Below are 20,750 nucleotides of genomic sequence, written 5' to 3'. Positions count from 1 at the left end.
CAATACAACTATCATGATACACTATCCTAATACTAATAGTCTACTTCTAACAATACTAACGCTAATACAAATGTTCTAAGAATAACACAACTAATATACAGTAATAACTTTGTGGGTGTACATATATACAACTACACAAAAACACACCAAAAAAAACACACACCAAAAGATACAAAGCCACTCCACTGTCACTTATACAACAGTTGTATACAGAACTTTGGAATCTCTGATGTTACTGAGCAGTTCACACGAGAATTCTTCCTCGTAATATCGAATGGTGATCTTTCAAACCCAGGCGATGTTGTCCCCACGGAGTTAAGGGTGCCTGTTTACTCGGATGCCACGGCTGTGTTCATCCTATGATGTGCACACGGAAACGGAGATACTTCTCTCCTTACATAGGGTCGGAGAACTTCTCTCCTTACGTGATGTTGGAGGTTGATACTTCCTCCTACGTACTATCGGAGGTACTTCTTCCCTCCTACGTACTATAAGGTTAACCGGCCAGTTCTGGGACACTACAACATGATATAAGCAATTACAGTTACTGAGGTATGTGTCACTTCCTCACAATAAATACAGCAATGCACCAATACTCCGATTTACATATTACTGAGTTGAACTGTTCATACTTTGATCATGTTGTGGTTATTGTTACAGTGGCTTTACGTTATTACAATCAATATGTGTAGATTTGAAAACAATACATAACCCAAAATTCTATCCTCTAAAATACAATTCTACATAAAACAATAAATGTAAAAACTTACGCCAACCAGAGTAGAAGTCTCCCACAATGTTAGTCCATGCCTTACATGACGATACTGATTCTGGCTGACTGTACAAATTATTACCCTGCCCCGCTATTTAAACTGACCCCAAAGCCCAAGCTACCCCTGACCTCCCTATTGTTACACCAATTAACTCCCCAGCTATCACCAGTACCCAGTCATGCTTCCCTGAACCTAACTTGTTCCCATAGTATTACCTGACAATATCTAAAAACAACCCGCTAAGCTTAATATACTAATGTAAGCATACCATAATACATGTATCTGAAGTACTAACATATAATTAAAATATACAAGATTATCTGTGATCTTGACATCACCTCCCCACTTAAGTTAATTGTACCTCAGCACAATTATATAACAACCAAGATCACATATAACTTTGTCCTAACGACTTTTAAAACATTAACTAATACAAAACCATATATATACACAATGACAACAATAATACACAAAATGTAATGACTGTCATATTTTCATTATGATGCTGAAAAATGCATTATTTACATACTGCTATGCACACAGTGTGACTAGGGCGAACACTGGCTCAAGAGGTCAGCTCCCACATTCTCAATCCCCTTGATTGCACGGATTAGAAACCTGTAAGGTTGTAAAGTTAGAGCCCACCTCATCACTCGTCCATTGGTCAACTTGGCCTTGGTCATCCATACTAAGGGCTGATGGTCCGTTTCCAGAATGAACTCCCGCCCATACAGATATCTTTCTAACTTCTGTATTGCCCATACTATAACACTCCTTTTCTATGGTAGAGTACGCCCTCTCACGTTCTGCCAACTTACGACTCACATACATTATTGGAAACCGCTCACCTTCCTGTTCTTGTAAAAGAACAACTCTGATTCCGACGTCAGAAGCATCACTTCTTACTAGGAATGTTTTCTCCAAGTCTGGCAGTTTCAAGATTGGAAAACTTGACATGTGTCTTTTCAACGTCGTGAAAGCTAACTCTTGACTCTCTGTCCATACTACCTTGTTTGATTTGCCCTTCTTGGTAAGATCAGTCAGAGGAACTGCTATGGCTGCATAGTTTGGAATGAATTTCCGGTAGTACCCAGTTAATCCTAGCAAAGCTCTGACCTGTTTCTTAGTTTGTGGTCGTTCAACATTTAGGATTTTCTCCACATTCTTACCCTCCGGCTGAATTAGGCCACTCCCAACCCTGTGCCCTAAAAACTCCAACTGTTTGTATCCTACTATCATGGAACTGTTCTGGGTGAACAATACCTTCCAAATGACGTGCTGGTTTTATTGGGGAATTAGTCAGCAAAGAGCCAGAGTCACAGGAGACTAATCACAATTTTATTTACAAGAACAATTAACAATTTACAATATACTTAGATAATAACTGAGGGTGCCACAGGGAGTCGGTACACACTCTGGGCTGTGGGAGAGAGGTCTGCTTGGTAAGAGAGTCAAACCCCTTCTCTGCTTAAAACCTGCCTACAGTATGTATTTAACAGAAATTTGAACAATAAAGAGGAATGTGATTGGTTGATATACGATTGGTTGTGTCCTAAGCTAAATGGATGGCTAGACAGAGGGGAATACTAAATCCTGTTTATCCTGTTGGAATGGCACTAATCTTGTTGACATATTTACTGGATGCTTTGAAAGAGATTAGGGTGTCAGTATAGATGAGCTTGTGTGGGAGCTAATCCTTAATGCCCTATAGACGAGCATGTATGGGGGCTAATCCTTAATGAACTATAGACGAGCTTGTATGGGGGCTAATCCTTAATGAGTCTTAATTGAAGTAATGTTATTCTAATATACCCCGGTAGGTGATGACAGATATATTTAAATAAATATCCTTTGTCTGGGAGATGGAATCTTGATACCTTAGGCTAGCATTTATCTAAAAGCTTCAAATCAATTAAACTATGTAGACGTAACTCTTGTTTTATTGAATAGTATGTCTAGAAGATGTGCTCCCATTACCTTAGGCTAGCAACTATCTAAAAAGCTATAACTGAAACTACTGATATTTTATATATGCATTTTACTTGATGATAATTATTACTTGCTAAACTATAATTATATGAAATGATGTATAAATATTACACCATGATAACTCATAAAAGCACTTGATGTAGATTTAATTATTATAAGATAACTTAGTATAAATGTTGTACCATGATAACTTCCCCTCCGTCTGAAAAAGTTTGGACCCCAAACGTGTAAAATAAAAATAATTAAGGCTTAGATGGACAATGTATATAGTTAAACTGGTAGTAGTGAATAATAATTTTTATAGAGTTTCTTCGATATAAGGAAACATAATATAAAAATGCTGTCATCAGGGAATCTGGATGTGGAGCTGGCTTGTCTTGGCACTCTGTACTGGTGGTTTTATGGGTGATGTAGGAGGCCTTGAGTTCCACATCCTGGACTGGGGTTGTAAGATAGTTGGCTGTGTCCATTAGGGGTTATACATGGAAACAGAGAAAAGAGAGTTAGCATGTTCATATAATATGTCATATATAAGTACTTCCTCCGTTTCTCTGTAATAACTAGAAAATAAAACAAATATGATAATTACGATGTAAAAGATCAGTACATAAGTATTACTAAATGGTGTCATGGCCAGGAAGAATGTATTGGCGGCAAATTATAAAAGTATATCATGAGAAAAATAGTAATATCCTCCTATTTTTTTTATACAATCATTAGACGCATTATATATACATATATGTGCATGTGCATATAACAAGTGCATTGATTTATTACACTAATACGGTATACAAAAGGTGTTAGAAAGGTGTATATCCTTTTTAGAATTCTTTGTTAGTTTTCGTAACTATTTGGTTTGCCTTTTCTTTGTTTTGGTTCATTTCGGTTGTTAAGTTTGCTTTATTTCAATTTGGTTTGTTTCGCTTTGATTTTCGTTCGGTTCAATGTGATAGGGTTTGGTATATTTTGCTTCGGTACGTTTTTGCTTCGCTTTGGTAGGGTTTGCTTCGCTTCGGTACGATTTGGGTTCGATTCGCAGTATGGTTTGCTTCGCTTCGGTACGGTTTGGGTTCGATTCGCAGTATGGTTTGCTCCGCTTCGGTACGGTTTGGGTTCGATTCGCAGTATGGTTTGCTTCGCTTCGTTACGGTTTGGGTTCGATTCGCAGTATGGTTTGCTTCGCTTCGGTATGGTTTGGGTTCGATTTCGCAGTATGGTTTGCTTCGCTTCGGTACGGTTTGGGTTTCGATTCGCAGTATGGTTTGCTGTGATTCTGTACGGTTTGTGTGCATTTCACTTCGCTTTTGAGATTGGTTGATCGGGTCAATGCTCAAAATTTGTTGTGATACAAATAACTCAGATGATCAGGCTGATGCCATTTGTTCTCAACTGGCGACCCATAGTGAAAAGACTGGACACAAGAAAATATAACAAGATAGAGCTAATAGCTGTTTCGTGATTTGCACCGTTTATTCAGGAGATTTTGTATTTTGATCAAGAATATGTTCAACTGGCATCTTTCGGTATGTACGGCGAGGTTATCAAAGTATGGTAGATGGGGACTAAAGTCTGTGGCTGAAATACGGTAGAAAAAGGTGTTGATGTTTCCAAAGTCTTTATCTGGAAAAATAACCCTTTTGGATTTATAAATTGGTGCTTCCTCTGGATCATATCGAGGATTATCTTCTAGACAGGACCACTTACGGAGATCCTTCCAGCTATCATCAAGGTAGCGCTGTATGAGGTGGGGAGGAACACTTTCAATATAGCATGTGAATTGATTAGGATTTTCTTTATATGAGACCTTGACATAGCAGTCTCCTTGAATAATTTCAATGCCCAGAACTCTTTCTATTTTATGATCGACTTTTCGTAGGTGTTTTGGAAAAAACGGATATGATTTGACATCTAATTCTATGCATGGTTTGGTGTTCCCTTGCTTGATATTCCCTGACATTGTATTCCCTGACAGAACATTGACTGATTTATTGTCTTCAGCTGATTCCTTTTGGTCGAAAAACTTATGATTCTTCAGTGGACGTTTTCGTCGTTTTCCTGACATACTTCTTTTGAGGTGAAATTCCCTCCGAATGGAGTCTGAAATGCTGCTGCCATACTCCCATGTGTTTCCTCTTTCCTGATCCTTCCATTTCACTCTGTAGTAGATTTTGCCGTTTGCTCTCTTGGAACTAACAATTGAGTGGATGTCCTCTGGATTGAAAACCTGAGGGATATCCTTGGTTTGATTACCTGATGTTGGACTTGGAGGTTGTACCGGACTGTCGTCAGGTTGTTTTCTGGATTTGGGCTGGTGATGCTTACTATTCACTCCTCTTTTCCGTTTGTTTACCTTTTCATTTACCTTGGTTGGAGCACTAGGACCTGGTGTGGCAAGATTTTCCTTCATTGTTGCCGTGGGACTGGTAGGTTTTTCTGTTGTACTTGAAACAGGGTTTTTCTTCTTTGTTGGGGTCTTTTGCTTTGGACTCTTGTTGCTGGAAGTACCTGCCTTTGTTTTGGAATTGACCTTCTTACCTTTCTGTTGTGGAGGGGATTGATCAGCCGCTTGGTAAGTTGAACTTGTTGATGGGGAATTGTTGCCGTCAAGCTGTGAATCATTGACTGGTTCCTCATTGTCATCCATGACTCCTGAATCTATGTTACTGGTGTCATTGAGGTATGGTTCTGGAGGATACTGTGGACGATCAGCAGGATCAAAATATGGCTTCAGATGGTTGGCATGGACCAGTGGTTTGTGTATTTTGTCGTCAGAACTTCAGCGTAGTTTGTAGGTATAATTTGGACCTGTATGGATGATATAATAGCTACCATACCACTTTTTGGTTAATTTGTTGGAAAGGCCTTTTTCAACTTTTTGACAGTAAAGCCAAACTCTTTGACCTGGGGCGAATTCTGGTTCTTTAGCCTTTCTATTATATTGTTCTGAATACACCTCCTTAGCCCGAGCAGTGTTTTCAGCTGCGATTGTTCTAGTGATTTCAAGATCCTCAAGCAAATTGGAAAGATAACTTTTGTTATTGTGGCCTAAATTCTCTTTTGGAATTAATGCTACATCTTGTGGAGCTCTCATTTCTCGGCCAAAAAGCATAACATATGGGGATTTTTGTGTTGATGAATTTGGGGCCATCCGATAGGCCATCATGATGCCAGGAATAAAACAGGGCCAATCATTTTGAGACTTGTTACAATAGGCTCTTCGTGATTGATTGATGTAAGAATTTAGCCTTTCTACACAGCTGTTAGTTTGAGGATGGTATGGGCTGGTATGGGTAAATTTAATTGCCAAAAGTTCACAAATTGCTTTAATAAGTTTTGACATGAAGTTCTGACCTTTGTCTGAAATTAAGGTCCTTGGAGCGCCATACCGACAAAATATTTCTCTGACAAGAACATCTGCTACTTCTTTCGCTTCTTGGTTCCGAAGTGGAAAGGCTTCACACCATCTGGATGATGCATCTGTGATAACCAAAATGTACTTGTACTTATCTGGTGTTGTTGGCAGGGGACCGAGAATGTCAACGTGCCATCGGGTGAAGACCTCTTCTACAGGTAGTGGACGAAGTGGTGCCTTCTTGCCATGGTAGTGCCTCTTGGTCTGTTGACATACCTCACATGTCTGGACATAAGTAGCAATATCGCTGTACATTTTGGGCCAGTAGTACTTAGGTCTCATGGTGTTGTGCATCCTTTCTTTCCCATGGTGGCAACCGCCAAACTCTGAGTCATGATAGGATTGCAGGACTTGATTTCTGAGGGTTCTTGGGACTGCCTTTCTGTCTTTGTGGAACAAATCTGTATAGGATGCCTTCATCAATTTCAAAAGTATTGGCTTCAATAAGAATCTTTTGACGATCCTTTTCATTTTGTGGAAGGACATCATCAGCTTTGTAGTCAAAGATTTGGATGAAATCTGGACAAATCCTTTGTAGGTGACGTAAATTTGGATGTTCTTTTATACTTACTTCAACCAATGTGTCTTGGGTAACATCAGCATTTGTAGCATGTAATGCTGCGACAACATTAACTGGCACTGACTGATAATCCTCTTCATATTCAAAGGTGACTGACCAATGTGTTGTATGTGTGTCTGATTCTAAGTGATTGACAATAGGTGTGCAAATATCCTCAGTCTGAGTTGTCTGTGTGACCTGTGTGGATGAATGGGTGTTTGGCAATATTGTGGTACTGCTAGTTGATTTGTTTTGCTGAGTTGAAGTTACTGAGAAGACTGTTTTCTCAGCATCTTCTTCTGTCTGATCATTACAGTTAATATTTTCTTCATATTCCCTACGTGAGAGAGCATCGGCATTCCCATTGGCTTTGCCGCTGCGGTGAACAATGTCAAAAGTGTAGGTAGAAAGTTCCAAAGACCATCGCCCTAACCTACCTGTGGCATCCTTGATGGATTTCAGCCATTTCAATGCTATATGATCAGTGTAGACTGTGAATTTGGAATTTGCAAGGTATGGGCGAAAGGATCTAATGGCTTCAACTAGAGCTAATCCTTCCTTTTCTGTAATGCTCCAGTTCTTTTCGCTGCCATGAACAGCTCTACCACCAAAAGCTATTGGATGTTCATTATTTTTCTCGTCTTTTTGACTCAAAACAAAACCTATGCTCATATCACTGGCATCAGTTGCAAGAAGAATTTTTTTGTCAAAATTTGGATAAACCAGAACAGGTGTATTACTCATAGCATGTTTGAGTGTGTTGAATGCCTGATCACACTCAAGTGACCATTGGAACTTTGGTTTCTTTCATACTTCTGCCTCTGAATGCTTCTTTAGCAAGGCATTCAGTGGAAGCGCTATGTGAGCATAATTTTTCACATACTTCCTGTAGAAGTTTGTGAGACCTAAGAAGGAGCGGATCTGCTTTTGTGATTTGGGCACTGGAAAGGTTTTAATTGCTTCAATCTTTTTGTCATCAACTTAAACGCCTCACCATGATAAAACATGACCCAGAAAAGAAACTTTGTCCGTTGCAAAATTGCATTTGGATGGCTTTAGTGTCAATTTTGCCTAATTCAGATAGTAAAATACTTGCTCCAAATGTTGGAGATGCTCTTCAAAGTTTTTGCTGTAAATTATCAAATCATCAATGTAAATCAGCGCAACCTTAAAAAGCAATTTTCTTTGCACCTTGCTCATGAGCTGTTGAAAACAAAGTGGAGAATTTGTCAAACCTTGGGGTAAACGTTTGAACTGATAAAGGCCTTGATGGGTGACGAAAGCAGTTTTATGCTTTGAATCTTCATGTAATGGCACTTGGAAGAAGCCATTAGCAAGGTCTAAAGTTGAGAAGATCTTAGCTTGTGCATTGGCGATGTTATCAACAACATCATCAAAAACAGGAAGAGGCCATGACATTGGTAAAGTGACAGAATTCAACTTTCTGTAGTCACAAATAAATCTATATGAGCTATCACGTTTCTTGACTAGGATAATGGGAGCTGAATACATAGAAGTAGATTCCTCGATCAAATCATACTTCAGAAAATCATCTATAAGTTCTTCGGTGACTTTTTGGAGATGAGGAGATTGGCGATATGGTCTACTCTTAACGGGTGGGTGGTCGCCAGTGTCAATGATATGTTGGTGCATGTCAGTCTTTCCTAAATCTGCAAGACTCGTTGAAAACATGTCTCTATTTTGTCCCAAAAATCTAAGTAGTCTGTGTCGTTGGTCTGGAGTCAGTTGTGTATTGGTCAAATCAAATCCTAATTCTTGTGCAATTTTAACATAATCCCTGGTGTCATTGTCTCTCTTCTCATTGTCAGTGTTAACGGTACTGATGAATGGTTGGTCAGAGTCGATTGCATAGACAGAGTCTTGGTCTATGTAACTAAATTTGCCTACAACTGTACCCTTGTCAAGAACCTTTTCTTCTTGGGAGGGATTCATAAGCCTAAATGTAGCAGTTTTGTTTTTCACTTTGGAAAGAGTTCTACCACCTGCTACTTCAGAATGAGCAGTGAGGGAAGCAATGGGTTCAATGAGGATGAGGGAATCCTCTTTGGTCTCTGATAGTCTGACCTTGAAATGAATTTCACTCTGAGGGGGGATGTAAATCTGATCTATTGTTTTTGCTAATCCACTAATCTCGGGCACTGAATTGGCTATGAAATTGATATATTGCCTATCTGAGGTGCTGTTGTTGAGTATCAAGGAATGACAGCTATAATCTAAGACTGCATCATTGTCATCAAGGAAGTTCTCACCTAGTATCACTGCTTCTGGTAGTGTAGGCAGAACATAGAATCTTTGAGAGAATCTATCATGACTCAGACGAGCTTGTATGGGGGCTAATCCTTAATGAACTATAGACGAGCTTGTATGGGGGCTAATCCTTAATGAGTCTTAATTGAAGTAATGTTATTCTAATATACCCTGGTAGGTGATGACAGATATACTTAAATAAATATCCTTTGTCTGGGATGGAATCTTGATACCTTAGGCTAGCATTTATCTAAAGCTTCAAATCAATTAAACTATGTAGACGTAACTCTTGTTTTATTGAATAGTATGTCTAGAAGATGTGCTCCCATTACCTTAGGCTAGCAACTATCTAAAAAGCTATAACTGAAACTACTGATATTTTATATATGCATTTTACCTGATGATAATTATTACTTGCTAAACTATAATTATATGAAATGATGTATAAATATTACACCATGATAACTCATAAAAGCACTTGATGTAGATCTAATTATTATAAGATAACTTAGTATAAATGTTGTACCATGATACTACTTTTACCTTTGATGGTCAGGCTGTAAGATGAAATTGTCTTAACCTTGTAAATATGTCTCTCAGACTTACCACATGAGGTGACCATTCCTCTGTTCCTTCTATGATGTCGTCTATGTAGTTGTCAGTGTTAGGTATGCTATGTAATACTTGCCTCATGAGTCGGGAAAATACTGCTGGTGCGTTGACTACTCCAAATGGCATCACCTTCCATTGGTATAACCCATCAGGGGTTATAAAGGGCGTCAGTTATTTGCTACTCTCTTCCATTGGGATCTGCCAATATGCGTTGCTCACATCAATTTTGGTTGGGTACTTACAGTGTCGAAGCCTTGCAAATACAGAATAGGCTATTGGAATTGTTTCTGCATCAAAGACTGCTACCCGATTTAACTTGCGAAAATCGGTACAAAATCTGTAAGTCCCATCAGCCTTCTTCACAAGTACAATGGGGGAAGCATATGGTGAGTGAGAGAGTTCTATCACCCCCATATCTAACATTGATTGTATCTCTTTGGCGACGTCCCTCATGTGATGTGGGAGCGGATATGGTTTGGATCTTATAGGCTCATTGCATGTCAACTTGATCTTATACTGCATACCGTCTACCTTCCCTACATGCTACATCACTCAGCACATCACTGAATTCACTTACGAGCTCTCTCACCTCAATTTGTTGTTCTTCTGTCAGGTCCTTGGAAATGTCTACATCCTGATATGTTTCTTTAGAAACTAGCGCAGGTGAAACTATGTCTAACATACTTATCTCTTCTGCTTTGACATCTACTAGCCCGGCACTAGCATACATCAGGTGAGCTATGCTGACGTCACATACAGTTGTGTCCTTGATCTCCTCTCGGTCAATGTACTTCTTCAGTAGGTTTTCATTAAAGGTTTGAGTCTTATTACCTACCTGTATTCTGTAATTGCCAATACCAAAGGCCTCCAAAATTTCATATGGTCCTTTCCACTGGAGTAGGAGTTTGTTGGAATCAGTAGGTAACAGAAGTAACACTTTGTCACCTACTTTCATTTTTCATGCTTGTGATTTTGAATCAAAGAACTTTTTGTACTTACCTGATTTCTTTTTTAGAACTTGTTGTGCTATATGAATAGTGTCTTCCAGTCGGTTTTGCAGATCTAACACATACTCATAAGTAGTTCTTACCTCAGGTTTTTGTATGTTTTTAGTCCAGATTTCTCTGAGAATATGCATCAATGTTGTCACTGCGGTCTTCAAATGGAGGCATCTTAGGCATCTTAGGTGCAGCACCTGATTGTTTCTCTCCTACCTGTCCTTCATAATTTCCAGCATAACTCTTTTCTAACTTGGCTAATTCTATTCTCTCTTCTGATTGCATTCTTAATTTTTCTTTCTCCCATTCTAACTTTTCTCTCCTCCAATTCTAATTTCTTGATTACAATCTACTACTAATACTAATATCTTAATACTAACAGTACAAATGTCTACTACTAATAATTCAACTATCTAGTACTAACAATACAACTATCATGATACACTATCCTAATACTAATAGTCTACTTCTAACAATACTAACGCTAATACAAATGTTCTAAGAATAACACAACTAATATACAGTAATAACTTTGTGGGTGTACATATATACAACTACACAAAAACACACCAAAAAAAACACACCAAAAGATACAAAGCCACTCCACTGTCACTTTCACAACAGTTGTATACAGAACTTTGGAATCTCTGATGTTACTGAGCAGTTCACACGAGAATTCTTCCTCGTAATATCGAATGGTGATCTTTCCACCCAGGCGATGTTGTCCCCACGGAGTTAAGGGTGCCTGTTTACTTGGATGCCACGGCTGTGTTCATCCTATGATGTGCACACAGAAACGGAGATACTTCTCTCCTTACATAGGGTCGGAGATCTTCTCTCCTTACGTGATGTTGGAGGTTGATACTTCCTCCTACGTACTATCGGAGGTACTTCTTCCCTCATTGGATTTACTTCTCAGCTTCCAGAACGCCATCAGACAACGCTCACAGTGACGTCATATATGCGTACAGTAAGGGAGGTAACTCTCAAGCCATCAATACTTAACATCTCCCCTTTTACGGGTAACCTTTAAAGTCTTGAAACATTAATGCAATACTAATGGTAAAACAAGTCTTTGTTCTTAACAGCTCTGTTGCTGAAAACCAAAAGCATATTTGAAACACTTCCCAAACTTTCAACACAATAACAGTTATGAATTGATTTCATCCTTAGTAAGGCACACAGTTCATAAAATAAAAACTAAACAGTTCTTCGTCCTTTCAAAAAGGCTTACAGTCCATAACACAAATTTACTGCAAAACAGCTTTACTTTAAAGTTCTTAATTTGTAAGATAACCTCTGAATCTAGACGGTTGTTTGATCACACGACCACGAGAAGTTCTCAGTTGTCTCACTTGACTGTCTAGTTGTCTGTGCAGGAATCTGAACTCTCTCTGTAGTTTTGCTTGATGTTTGGTCTACAGGCTTGTCAGTACAGTTCCTCATATGAGTTTCAGCGAAAGTTCTTTCCACACACAGATCTGGTTCTAACCGGTTCCTTTAAGCCATATCTGTATCCACAAACAATGGAGGAGCTTCATGAGACTTTCTCAAATGTCGTCTGTTTCTGCGCAAGTTACTGCCATCTTCTGTACGCAGTTCATACGACCTCACATCCACCTGTTGTTCTATAACAGCTTTCTTCCACTGTTTGTCGAACTTAGTAGGCTTGACTCTTACCACATCTCTCTCCTTCAGAGCAGGAAGTTCGTTGGTGCCTCTATTGAAGTAGTAAGCTTGTTTAGATTTTTTACAAGCTATCTTGTCTGACACACCATCAACGGTCTTTGGTTGTAAAAGTGTACTTGCTGTTGGGAGTTTGGTCTTTGTTCTCCTGCTAAAGAGTCGCTGTACCGGAGAAAATCCTATTCCCTCTGTCGGAACATTTCGCCAGTCCAGGAGAGCTAAGTAAGGATCAGTTTGGGCATGTAGTGACTTTGTCATAAGCTTCTTAGCTATCTTCACCGCACTTTCAACTTTCCCGTTGGATTGTGGGTAACGAGGTGACGACGTAACATGCTCAAATTCATAGTTGTCTATGAACTTACGAAAAGCTTCAGAGTTGAACGGTGGACCGTTATCAGAGATAATCTGATTTGGAATCCCATGTCTAGCTAGATGTGACTTGAGCTTCTTGTTGATTTCAGGAGCTTTCTTGCTGTGGAGTCTGTCAACTTCAAAGAAGTTGGAATAATAGTCAACAGTAATCAAAAAGTCTTTCTGATCAAACTCAAACAAATCGCATCCCAGTTTCTCCCAGGGACGAGTAGGAATATGATGACTGATCAAAGGCTCCCTGCTTTGGTCTTGTTGTAGGGTGTTGCAGGTTTCATACTTGCTTACAAGATCTATTATCTCCTGTCCCATGTTCGGCCAGTAGACAAGTTCTTTTGCTCGTCGTATACACCCTTGCACACCGATGTGGCTTGAGTGAATTCTCTCCATGATGTTGCCACGAATACTTGCAGGTACAACAACACGCTCGGCCTTGAATACTACGCCATTCTGCATAGAGAGTTCGTCCCGAAAGGTAAAGTACTCACGTACTGAGTGTGGTACATCTTCCTTTGACGGTGGCCAGCCTTGCTGTATGAGCTGCATCAGCTTGCTTATACAATTATCTTTACTTGTGACTTGTTTCAGTTCAGCTAGTCTCTATTGAGATATGGATAAATGCTCGACCATTTGAATTGTCTCAATGTCAATAGCTGTTGGGCTCCTCATGTCTATCATCAACACTTGGCCTTCGTCAGTGATCAATTGTCTGTCATGTGGTAAGTACGCACGACTTAATGTGTCAGCCATGAACATCAGGCTTCCTTTCTTGTACACCACTGTAAAGTTGTACTTATGCAACCGTAGCATCATGCGTTGCAGCCTTTTAGGTGCGCTCAGGAGGCTCTTTCTCAAGATGGACTCTAAAGGTTTGTGGTCTGTCTCTATGGTCACCTTGCGTCCATACACATTCTGGTCAAAACGTTCCAGTCCAAAGACTATTGCAAGCATTTCCTTTTCTATCTGAGCGTAATGTTGCTCTGTGCTTGTCATTGATCTGGATGCATATGCCACTGGTTGACCATCTTGCATAAGACATGCTCCGAGGCCACTTTGTGAAGCATCACATTGGAGATATGTGACAGCTTCATTATCAAAATATTTCAGAACAGGAGGTTCTGACAGAATGTGCTTAATCTTCTCCAAGCACTGTCCATGTACAGTGTTGTCCCATCGAAAGTTCACTTCACCTTTCAGCAGATCTCTCAGTGGAACGGTGATTTCAGAGAGATTGGGTACAAACTTTTGCACATAGTTGACCATCCCCAAGATGCGTTGCACACCTTGTTTGTCAGTAGGTGAAGGCATTTTCTTGATAGCCTCAACCTTGGTCTCATCAATTTGGAGTCCATCAGCAGTGAGTACATGACCCAGGTAGGGCACTTTTGGCAGTTTCAACTTCAGTTTAGACTCATTCAGTTTGATGTCCTTCGCTCGACAACAATTAAAAAGAGCGATCAATTTCTTGTCGTGATCGACCTCAGCATCCTGATCAGTTTCTCCCTCGCCGTAAACTAAGATATCGTCATGAATCGCACGAACACCATCCAGTCCAGATATGGCATCGTTCACTCGTCGTTGAAACTCTTCAGGAGCTGGTGAGAGGCCAAATGGCATACGGAGCCAACGGTACTTTCCCCAGGGAGTTTCAAACGTTGTCAGGTAACTGCTCTGTTCATCCAACTGAACATGCCAGAACCCATTTTTGGCATCCACCAAAGAGAAATATTTGGCCTTGGCCAACTTAGGCAACACATCATCTATAGTCATTATCGGATAATGGTTTCTCAAGTGCCTTATTTAACGGTTTCGGGTCGATACAGATCCTGATTTTGTTTGTCCTTGGTTTCTGCACCACCACCAAAGCTGACACCCAGTCTGTTGGTATGTCAACAAGTGTAATAATCTTCTGCTCCGTCAGTCTTTCCAGTACAGATTTCAGCTGAGATTGTACAGCAACAGGAATCTTGCGACATGGTAACTGTACTGGGGTTACAGTATTGTCAACCTCCAAGTGTAGAAAGCCTTCCAGAGTTCCCTCACCATCAAACAAATCCTGATAATTTTGTTTGATATCAGTCATTTCCAGTTTCCCAGGCTCAAGTGAAGAGTCAGCAGTTAGATTGACCTCGGGTGATTCCATCAACAGAATATTGTCAAAGTTCACAGTGATCAGTTGCATCTGTTGAACAGCTTGTGCACCTAATATTGGTTTGCAACCCTTCTCAGACACAATTAGAAACTCAACACTGTACCTGCGGCCATTCTTGGGGTTTTGTAGTGACACACGTATCTTCCCAAGAGGTTTTGTCTCAGCACCGTTGTACATTTGCAGTGTGGAAATCAGATTAGTGTCCAATTTACTGAAGTTGTCATCCCTGAACACTTGAGTATACACAGAAGAAGGCAGAATGTTAACAGTTGACCCACAGTCAAGTTGAAATTCAACTTCCTCTCTATTCACAACCAATGTTGCAAATATCTTTTTGGGGTAATTCTGATTGACCAAGTTCATTTCATCAACTTGTACAGAATTGACACAGTCAAAAGTTACAGACATTACAAGCTCTTCAGACTCACTATCTTCAGTATCACTATCCACCATGTGAACCCTGTCTTTGCTATTCCAGGACACAAAGCAGCAAAGTGATTTCTCTTTTTGCATTTTGCACAAGTCTTACCCCATGCCAGACATTCTTTCTTTTGAAACTCATGCCTCTTTCCACAGAACTTACATTTGAGCAGTTCAGTTTTGATCTGTTGCTTAGCATGAGGTTTCTGTGACTTGTTGGGTTTCCTTTGACTTACAAACTGAACATCTTCAGCTTGCGATAGTGATTTCAGATGTCTCGTCGCACTTTCATGCGACCTACAAATATCTATGTAGTCCTTAAAGACGGATGCCCATTACCATCCTGTCACGGGTCAATGACTCTGCTAAATCCCCATAGTTGCAACTCTTTGCAAGATTTCTTAATACTGCAACATAAGACTCAATGGACTCGGATTGTTCCTGGTCCCTTCTGTTGAAATTGTATCTTTCCCAAGTTCCATTTGTTTCCCCTATACAATAATGTTCAAGTTTTTCCAGTATTTTGTCCACCTTCTGTCTATCTGCTTCATTTTCAAATTCTAATCCATCTACAATGTCTAAGACATCTGGACCAATACATGTCAATAGGGTAGCCGATCGACATTCCTCACTATCAGTCCTAGTGCGAGAAGCAAGCTCATAATTTTCCCACATTCGTTTGAATTTCTTGAAATTTCTAGACAGATCACCTTTCAGATCTAATCTAGTAGACAGTGGAATGTTAACTGTTATGTGAACAACTTGGAGTGCAGCCTGATTACCTTCTGCCATGATCAGTCAAAAACAGTAATCAAGCAATATGGCGTAATGGCTTTCCGTAGATTCAATTACACACAGAATAGTATTCAGTCAGTTCAGATAGAAAACACTGTTGTTCTCATAGATCATATCAGAAACAGTTTAGATTACTGGTTGAAATCCCTTACAGTCAGAGTATATATCAAATTTCACAACGAAATATGACACAGTTCAGTAGATTTACCACGCCGTATCGGTATCACGAAAATAGGTGACATGCATCAGAAACGCACGCGGTCAGTCAGACAGGGAACAGAAACAGTCAGAATAGGGAATTTCAACACAGTTCAACGTTATGATAGCAATCTAAATTTTACTTCTGACACCATGTCAAATGTTTTATGCTACCAGACTTCATAACTACCAAGTTATAACAGATAGAAGTGGTTGGTCATTGGATTTACTTCTCAGCTTCCAGAACGCCATCAGACAACAGACAACGCTCACTGTGACGTGTGCATATATGCGTACAGTAAGGGAGGTAACTCTCAAGCCATCAATACGTAACAGTGGTCACGGGTATCTGTCTGTTACGAAATCACCAATGGTCATTCCAAAACGTCTCCGATAACCCTAGAATCATTTAGAATGTTTTGGAAAATACGAAAACACGAACGCCGAAGTGAACTTTGCGCCATATTGGATAGTGTTTACAAAATCACGTTTCAGGTACACCGGTTATGAGACGCCAGTAACATCACGTATATTTCAAACTTATCTGCGATACCTTCATCCTTGAATTCCTCATACATTTTAGAATCAAATGACCAGTTATCTTTGTCACCAATACAAAGTGGCTAGATGAAATCAAGGAAAATAACTTAGGTGTGAAAACGAACGCTGTGGGCTCGAAAAACTGCACATGGTTGAAATGTAAACAAAGCAAAATTCAGATTTTACACAGTGTAGCATTTCCTCCTATTTTGAGCTATCCATTCGTCTATTCGTTCAAGATATTGGCTCATTATTTCCAGAATATGCATGGGAAGAGAATCGTTGGAAGAATTAGGGAATTTCAAATAGATACATTGCAATGATTTGATATTTTCAACAGAAATTGTCAAAGTTACTATCCTGTGTGACGCCATGACTGACGCAAAATCACGCACAACGACAACGGTATTTATCGGAATTTCTGACTATTTCCGTTTCTTTGAATGAAAATTATGGCAACAAATAACAGTACATAGATTAACTTGTTTGATAGGCATTACTTAGAAGTTGACAGATGACAAGATAGACACAATTTTTATGGATAACAACTTCTTTAATACTGTAAAAAGGCGACGTTTCGGTATAGATCCTAATACCGTTGTCAAGCAAGACTGAATGAGGGTACTTACTTACTTACTTTGGAGATTTAACGTGCGCTTTCCGACTGATGCGTATTTCGCACACGGGCCTGGCCAGGCCATTTAATGTGTTTCCGAAAGGGGCGAGGGTGGTCTGTGCAACCCAAGAGGGGGCTTTAGGGATTGCTTATATAGAATTTGGGAATTTTGAGATTTGGAATAGATGCCGATGGGGTTGGGGAGGAGAACTAAGGGAGCTGGGTATGGTGGATGATTGTTTGTTTATGTGATTTTGATTTGGTAGGTTATTATGGTTTTAGATGCGTTTTATTAGTTCCGTTTTGATTAAGAATACGCCTAAGGCCTTGAAGTTTCCTAGTTTATTTTGTGGGTTTAGTATTGCTTCTAGAGTGAGAGCCTTGTTTAGATTGAGGGTGGTTTGTAATGCGGTTCGATGTGTTAGGTAGTGTGTGCAGTGGATGAGTGCGTGTTCTGGGGTTTCTGGTTGTTTGCAGTGTGGGCAGTTACCTGTAGTGTGTTTTTTAAATTTCTTTAGGTGGTTATTTAGGTTGGTGTGTCCTGTTTGGAGTTTAGTGATTACTCTGTCGATTTTTTTTGATGGATGGAGAATTTTTGGTTTGGTTAGTGGTTTGCTGAGCACTCTTTTGATTTGGCTATTTGAGTTTAGATATAGGTTATGCTATTTTTTTTGTGATTTTTTGTTTGTTTACACTTTTAATTTCTGATTTTGAGATGGGTAAGTTTAAGCTTATTTCTGGGATTTTGAGGGATAGTTTAGCTGCTTTATCGGCGTTTTCATTACCGTATATTCCTACGTGGGCGGGTATCCACAAGAAGGTTATTTGTTTGCCTGCCTTAGTTAGGTCGTTGGAGCTTTTAAGTATTTGATTTATTAATTTAGGTCGGTTTTTGGTATTTTTGTTTTGTAGGGCTTGTAGTCCACTTAGGGAGTCAGTAAGTATTAGGATTTTTTGGTGGTTTTTGGATTCTTGATTGTGGAGGGCTGAGGCCATGCCCATTAGTTCTGCCGTGAATATTGATTGGTTATTTGGGAGTCGGAAGGATTGTGTGGTTTTAGTTGGTTGTGTGGTATGGACTCCGAAACCCGTGTGTTTGGAGGTCGGATCTGAGGATCCGTCCGTGTAAATGTGACACCAATTTGGCCAATTTTTGTGTATGTATGCTAGTGTGGTAGTTTTAGCTATGTTTGGGTCGGTTTGTTTATTTATTTGGCTAGCTAGTGTTGTGTCTATTTTGGGTATTTTAAGTTTAGGGGTGAAGATATTTGATTGTTTGCAGTTTTGTTTAAGATTTTTAATTTGGTGTTCATTTAGGTAGTTTGTTATTCTTTGGGATATTGGGGTAAGTAAGGGGTGTTTACGAGCTAGAGCTTGGTTTTTAGGGCTGATGTTTTGGTTTATTAAGTTTTGGATGAGAGGGTTTGATTGGGACGCGGCCCAGAAATTTAAGCTTAGCTGTTCCCTGCGTAGACTTAGTGGCATTTCTCCTGTTAAGGCCTGAAGTGAGGTGTAGGAGGTGCCATGTTGGGTGCGTGTAATGAGTTTGAGAGCCTGATATTGTATTGAGTCAAGTTTTTTAGATAGAGAGTTGTTTAGGGTGTTGTATATGGCGCAGCCGTAGTCTAGTTTTGATCTAATTAGGGATATGTAGAGAGAGAGGAGAGTATCTTTGGAGGCTCCCCAGTTAGAGCCAGTTAGGCATCTTAGGGTGTTTAGGTCTTTACTGCATTTAGTTGTTAGGTTTTGGATGTGAGCATCCCAGGTGAGATGTTCATCGAAAATAAGTCCTAAGAATTTGGTTTGTTTTTGAAATTTGATTGTTTAGCTGGAGGATTGGGGAGGCGGGTTTCATGTTTTTATGTTTGAATACTATTCCTGTTGTTTTTTCTGAGTTAAGGGAGAAGCCCCATTTGTCAGCCCATTGTTGTATTTTATTAAGAGATTTTTGGAGTAGATCTTTGGCCATTTTCATGCTTTTAGTGCGGATCCAGATGGCTCCATCATCCGCGAATTTTGATGTGTTTACTTTAGGGGATAGACCCTCGAATAGATCGTTTATCATTATATTGAAGAGGGTGGGGCTGAGGATACTGCCCTGTGGAGTGCCATTTTCTAGGGGACATTGGTCCGATAGAGTTTGGTCTATACCCACGGTTATTTTACGATTGTTTAGGAAGTCCTGGATGTAGTTTATTATCTGACCTTTGGGTCCTATTTTTTTAAGTTTTTGTATTAGCCCATCGTGCCATACCATGTCGAAAGCTTTAGAGAAGTCTAAGAAGATGCCTGTGGTATATTGCTTATTTAGTTGTCCTGTCTTAATATCTTGTTCTAGTCTGGCGAGGTTATCTAGGGTTGAGCGGCCAGGAGTGAAACCGCTTTGATCTGGGTTTATGGTGTTATTTTGGGTTAAGTAATGTTGTAATCTATTTTTAGCCATTGATTCCATTACTTTACATAAGTTTGAAGTTAGGGATATTGGTCTATATGAGTTAGCTTGATTAGCTGGTTTATTAGGTTTAGGGATTGGTATGACTAGGGCCTGTTTCCAGGGAGTAGGAACCTGTCCGTTTAGGTAGATGAGATTGTATAGTTTGAGTAGTGCCTGGAGTAGTTTTAGGGGGAGTTTTCTAATTATTTGGTAAGAGGTTAGGTCTAATCCTGGAGCTGTGCCCTTTTTCCTGTTTCGGATTACTAGAGGAGCTCCTCCATTGTGTAGGGTTGATTTATTTCTAGATTGTTATTGTTTGGTTCTTTTGTGGGTTTGTTTTCTGTTTTAAGTTTATCTTGGAATTTTTGGCTGAAGTTGCTGTTACTGCTAACGGCCGAAAAGTGGTTGGCGAGATTATTTGCTTTTTGGGCGGGGTTGGTTGAGTTGTTAATGTTAGGGTTTTTTTTATGTCGTTTTAAGCCTCTAATGGCGTGGATTTTGCGCCAGACCGTTCTGGCATCTGTACGGTTATTTATACCTTCGCAGAATTTTTTCCAGTCTCTACTTTTGGCTATTTGGACTAGTTTTTGAACCTGGTGGTTTAGTTCGTGGGCTATGTTTAAATATTTGTAGTCGCGTTTTGCTTTATTGAAGGCTGATTTACGTTTTCGTCTAGTCTGTTCTATTTCCTCATTCCACCATGGTACCGTCGGTTTGCCTGTCTTAGACGTTTTGAAGGGGATGGAGGTTTTGGCTGCGTTTATTTTATAGTCTGTTAGGTTTTTACAATAGGTTTCTGGATCCTTATTTTCTATTTCGTTTAAGTTAGCTTCGTTGCAGATATCTTGGAATTGGTCCCAGTTAGCTTTATTGTAATGGAATTTTGGTTCTTGGTTTTCTGTTTGGATTGGTACGTTTGTATTTCCTAT

Source organism: Haliotis cracherodii, unplaced genomic scaffold (genome assembly GCF_022045235.1).
Source record: "Haliotis cracherodii isolate W230 unplaced genomic scaffold, xgHalCrac1.p SCAF_10, whole genome shotgun sequence".
NCBI classification, from domain to species: domain Eukaryota; kingdom Metazoa; phylum Mollusca; class Gastropoda; order Lepetellida; family Haliotidae; genus Haliotis; species Haliotis cracherodii.
This window is presented reverse-complemented; position numbering follows the sequence as displayed.